Source organism: Gossypium hirsutum, chromosome A12 (genome assembly GCF_007990345.1).
Source record: "Gossypium hirsutum isolate 1008001.06 chromosome A12, Gossypium_hirsutum_v2.1, whole genome shotgun sequence".
Taxonomy (NCBI): domain Eukaryota; kingdom Viridiplantae; phylum Streptophyta; class Magnoliopsida; order Malvales; family Malvaceae; genus Gossypium; species Gossypium hirsutum.
The window spans coordinates 27273288-27277835 of record NC_053435.1 but is presented as its reverse complement, the minus strand read 5'-3'; the positions used below and the strand labels follow the sequence as shown (position 1 = coordinate 27277835).

Sequence of the window (4548 nt, the reverse complement as noted above, 5' to 3'; positions counted from 1 at the left end):
GAAGCTCGATGAGTCTGCTTTCATGAGGAAGTAACGAAAAGATCATATGGGCAGTATATTAAGAGATAATCAGATTTTAGTGGGACAGGGCCAGAACGGTTTCTGGATTCCCTGCTCCGACTTTAGAAATTCATTATAAATTAACCAGAGATAATTAGGGGTCGTACCATATATGTGCAGATTCCACTCTGAGTCTAGTTTTCAGATAAACAAACGGCAACAGTATTGAAGCCCCGTGCAGGGAGATATCCAAGTCGTAATGGGCAAAGGTCAGTGTAGTCGACCCCTGCAACATGGGGGACTTTGACTAATAAACTGTACTAATTGGCCCAACCAAAAATTCTAGAAAAAAATACATAGATGGGCACATGAGTCTAGTTTCTGGGAAAAATTACGAAACTGATTTTTGAGTTACGAAACTCAAGCTATGATTTTTAAAGCGGCTAGTACACAGATTGGGCAGTGTCTGGAAAATAAATTTTGTAAGGGGTTAAAGCCAGTTAACACCTCGTGTTCGACTCCGGTGTCGGTTTCGGGTTCGGGGTGTTACATACATTGCCCTCAATGTACAAAGATATATATAAAAATATAAAAATAAGATAGGGAGAGAAGTGAAACTTCCTGAGTTAAAAATGGATGGAATTCCTGGATTAGCGAGAGCAAGTTGTTTGGAAATAAAGTTGGAGGACAAATATGATTCTGAAGAACAATAGGAGAATTGGGGGAATAATTTGGTAGCAATTATAAAGATAAGTCGTGTTTACAAACAAAAGAATCTTCAAAAATTAATAAAATAAAAATAAAATAAAATAAGATAGATAATCTAATTTTTTAAATGGCACGGCCAGTTCACACGCACGTGTGGATCATGTCCCGCCCGTGTTTGTTGCGAAGTTAGATGTCATCACACGGCCTTCGAGCACACCCGTGTGTATAGGTTTGTATCTTTATGATCATGTTACACGACCGTGTGTGATGTGGTTCGCTTCTCACACGGTTGTGTAGGTCTTCGCACGCCCGTGTCATTTTGACAGTGTCATCCACGGGTGCTAGACATGGGCGTGTCTCACCCCCATGTTCGTTTGGCAGATTTAACCACGGCCAGGTCGCACGCCCGTGGCCACTTATCGCATCCTGTGTTGGGAAAACTAACTTTTACCCTATTTTCGTACGGCCATATCGGACGACCGTGTTTCCGTCCGTGTTGGTCATACGGCCTTCAGAACGCCCGTGTGCTTCGCCATGTCTCTGTGGAAAACCTATATTCAAGAGCTCTGTTAGTAAGTTAGGTGTTGAAGACTAAATTTTAAAGAAGTTAATACAGTTAGTGCTCGGGTTGCCTCCCGAGAAGCTCTTGTTTATAGTCTAAGCTCGACTTACCTCTTCGTTGAATGATCATGGTGGTTTGAGGAGTTTATACTCCTCATTCCTGCTATCAATCTCATCAAAATAAGGTTTTAAACGGGTGTTGTTTACCTTAAAAGTTCCAAACTTGGAATGATTCACCTCGACCGTACCGAATGGGAAAATGCTGAGTACCGTAAGCGGGGTTTCTTCAGTTGGTGTGGTAGCGACAATGTGGGGATCTACGGCATCTAATAAGACTCTATCTCCAACCTTAAGTTGATTTGGAAAGGTATTGAACTCGTTCTGTCGTAGATTCGATTTGTCGGCTGTTCTCGGCTTATGCATCCACCATTCATCTAGCTCCTTGATTTGTAGCCTTCGATCTTCATGAATAGGTCCTCTACTATTGCTTGAGAATGGCTCATGTACTTCATTCAGACTCATTTCCTGCAAAGAAGGTTGCACCATTGTCAGTTTTAGTAGAATGGTTTAGACGATCACCTTCAATTTCCAATATGTTGCCGAAATTGCGAGCTTGAAGGGTGATTGTTTCGTCTCCCACACGGAGTGTGAGTTCACCTGTGCCAACATCAATAATTGTTTTAGCAGTTGCTAAAAAGGGCCTTCCTAAAATTAAAGGAGTGTTGCTATCTTCCTCTATGTCTAGAACAATGAAGTCAATAGGAAATATAAATTTATCGATTTTAACTAGCATATCTTCAATAATACCCCTAGGGAATCTTATAGTTTTATCTGCTAATTGAATGCTCATCCTAGTCTGTTTTGGTTTCCTGAGACCTAGTTGCTTAAACATTTTGTAAGGCATGACGTTGATACTAGCCCTAAATCAGCTAATGCATTATTAACATTTAAACTACCAATTAAGCAAGGAATCGTAAAACTCTCTGGATCTTTTAATTTGTTCGGTATCCTAGTTTGCAGACTAGCTGAGCACACTGTGTTTAGCTCCACATTCGACGCCTCGTCCAACTTTTGCTTATTTGCTAAAAGCTCCTTTAAAAATTTCATTGCGTTTGGCATCTGCGATAGAGCTTCAATAAACAGTAAGTTAATGTGTAATTTTTTTAAGAGTTTAAGGAATTTACCAAATTGTTCATCTGAGCGGTCTTTCCTTATCGCGTTGGGGTTTGGTACGCTAGGTTTATATTCGACATTCACTGATTTGTTTTTATTATGATCTACCTCACCTTGACCTTTGCTTACCACAGTTCCTTGCCTCGATTCTGGTTTAGGCTCAATGACTCCTTCGTTATCTTGAATATTAATTGCGTTGAGCTATTCCCTTGGGTTAGGTTCAGTATTACTTGGCAAGCTACCTTGTGGTCGTTTGGATATTAGTTTGGAAAGCTAGCCTATCTGAGTTTCGAGCCCTTGGATCGACGCTTGTTGATTCTTAAGTGCTGTCTCGGTGTTCTGAAAATGGGTTTCTGACACCGATATAAACTTTGAGAGCATCTGTTCAAGGTTTGGATTCTTTTCCTGTTGATAAGGTGGTTATTGAAAACTCGAAGGATGTTGTGGTCTTTGATTCCCTTGATCGTCCCACGAGAAATTGGGGTGGTTCCTCCAACCTGCATTGTAAGTGTTACTATATGGATTGTTTTGAGGTCGAGGATTATTACCCATGTAATTTAATTTCTTGTTATCCATGTTGTGGCCATAAGGTTGGTATTCCGAATGGCTTGTTCCACCTCCACTTGCTTCGCACTGCATTACTGGGTGAACCTGTGATGAACTAAGAAAACCATCAATTTTCTTATTCGAGAGTTCTACCTGATTAGAGAGCATGGTGACCGAATCGACATTATAAACACCGACTATTTTCGTTGGTTTTGTCCTCATGACTTGCCACTGATAGTTATTCGGTGACATCTCTTCTATAAACTCATAAGCATCTTCAAGTGTTTTATTATTGATGGTTCTGCCAGTAGCTACGTCAACCATTTGTCGAGTCAAAGGATTCAGGCCATTATGAAATGTTTGAACCTGAAGCCAAAGCGGTAAACTATGGTGAGGGGACCTTCTCAGTGAGTCTTTGTATCTCTCCCATGCATCGTAAAGAGTTTCTAAGTCCATCTATACAAACGAAGAGATATCGTTACGTAATTTGGCTGTTTTAGCCGGCGGAAAATATTTTAATAGAAATTTTTCGATCATTTGTTCCCAAGTAGTGATTGACCCTCGTGGTAATGAGTTCAACCACTATTTAGCTTTGTTTCTTAATGAAAAAGGGAATAACCGAAGACGAATGCAATCATCAGAAACACCATTAATTTTAAATGTATAGCATAGTTCTAAGAAGTTTGCTAAGTAAGCATTGGGATCCTCGTCCTGCAAACCATCAAACTAAACAAATTGCTGTATCATTTGAATAGTGCTAGTTTTAGTTCAAAAGTATTTGCAGCTGCAACAGGTCTAACTATGCTTGATTCAGTTCCTGTTAAAGAAGGTTTAGCATAATCATACATAGTGCGTGGAGCAGGATTTTAATTAACCGCAACTGCAGGAGGTAGCTGATTGTCTTGGTTTTCAGCCATCTCTTCGGTTGCGGGTTGAGTATCGTCCTCTTGATCGTTCTATGTGTACCTGAAGCTTCTCCTCGATTTCTTCGTTAAAAAGTAGTGGTCCTGACGGGTTTCTTCTAGTCATAAACTATAAAAACCTGCCAAGAGAAAGAAAAAGTAAATTAATAAATAATAATAATTAAATTGCAAGAAAAATAAATGGCTAAAGTAATAAAAAGTGAACGTTCCTAATATCTTAGTTCCCCCGCAACGGCGCGAAAAACTTGACCGCGTGATTTTGTGATAGGTTTTAAATATTTATAATTAATCATTCTTGAAACTAACTATTATCGTGATGTAAGCAAGTGTACCTATCGAACAGTAGTATAGTTTTAGCAAGACCGGAATGTCGAACCCAAAGGAACTAAAAGTACTAGTAATGGCTATCTTTTTATTATCTAGCCTAAGAATAAAGAGGTTTTGTTTTAACTAACTAATTATCTAAACTAAGAATTCACAGAGAATAGAATTAAGGAATTGCTTTTGGGAAAATCGATTGAATTAAGACAATACCTAAGGAAAAATCCATCTAGACTATACTTGTTATTCTGGCTCTGAATCAGACGATTTATTCATTTAACTTGTTTCGTAGAGATCCCTAAGTTATGTTATTATC

At 39.1% G+C, this 4548-nt stretch overlaps 1 non-coding gene across 1 annotated transcript; it reads left to right on the top strand.

Moving 5' to 3' along the window:
* The first annotated feature begins 3370 nt into the window (after positions 1-3370).
* LOC121212100 (small nucleolar RNA R71) lies at positions 3371-3477 on the top strand. The gene has a single exon (XR_005907310.1). It is a non-coding gene; the product is annotated as a small nucleolar RNA R71 (small nucleolar RNA).
* The last annotated feature ends 1071 nt before the right edge of the window (positions 3478-4548 follow it).